Source organism: Trachemys scripta, chromosome 16, assembly GCF_013100865.1.
Source record: "Trachemys scripta elegans isolate TJP31775 chromosome 16, CAS_Tse_1.0, whole genome shotgun sequence".
In the NCBI taxonomy this organism is placed as follows: Eukaryota; Metazoa; Chordata; order Testudines; family Emydidae; genus Trachemys; species Trachemys scripta.
Window position 1 is genome coordinate 22,518,218 of NC_048313.1, and position 1,171 is coordinate 22,519,388.

The window sequence follows — 1,171 nt, forward strand, 5'->3', positions numbered from 1 at the left end:
TGCACCCCAACCCCCTTCCCTGAGCCCCCTCATACACCCCGCACCCCTCCTCTGCCCCAATCCCTTGTCCTGAACCCCTTCCTGCACACCGCACCCCCTCCCACACCTCGCACTCCCTCACACACCCCAACCCCCTGCCCTGGCCCTGCATACAATTTCCCCACCCAGATGTGGCCCTCGGCCCAAAAAGTTTGCCCACCCCTGTGTTAGCAGCACATTAATGACCGTCTGGCTGTATCAGCTGTCACATTTTGATTTCTTGAGCTCAAGAATCTAAACCTGCCTTCGTGAAAGTCTCACATTGAGATCTCAGCCATTCATTTACTTAGAAATTAGCCAGAAAATGAACTATAGAACAGCCAGTGGCTTTCAGAAATACTGCTCTGCACAATAAAGCAATTGGTAATTCACTAAAAAAAGTGAGGAAGACATTTTAATTTTTAAAAACAATAGTGTATATATGGGTTGCTATTAATGTGTTATGCACAGACCACTAAAAGGACTATGAACCAAATCCTCTTGTGGAACAGGTGAACCGGCCAACACATTTGACTTGTTATGGACCTAGGTGATACTGGTGTGAGTGAGTGACAGTTTCTACATCCGAAGATGTGGGCTGTAGTCCACGAAAGCTTATGCTCTAATAAATTTGTTAGTCTCTAAGGTGCCACAAGTACTCCTGTTCTTTTTGACAGTTTCTGATTCACTTTGCATATCACTGGTAATGTTACACAGTTTAAAGTTCTAGAACATGTTAATTTCAGTGCTGCTGAATGGATTTTTTCCCACCATCACTGTTTGATTTTTATATTCAGTGATGCTGATGCACCCCTGTGTGGCTATGTTAAATAATAAATAAACCACAGTTTTAGTCTCTAATCTATGTTGCCATCTGCTGGTAGTAAGTAACAATTGCTGAACACCTGTCAGTCACAAATGAGGGCATGATTGACAATTTATAGTCATTTTAGCATCTTTTAAGTAACTCCTTTTACTCTTTTTTTTGTGCTAACTATAACCTCATTCACAATTGAAGCATTTCATTACTATGGGTCAAATAAGAGATTAGAAACTGCTTTTCTTTTTTGCCTAAAGAGCAACTAGGACTGACTCCTATCTTCTTTAGCCCATGATTTAGCAAGGCTTAGTCTCAAGGAAGCCCGCAATGAGG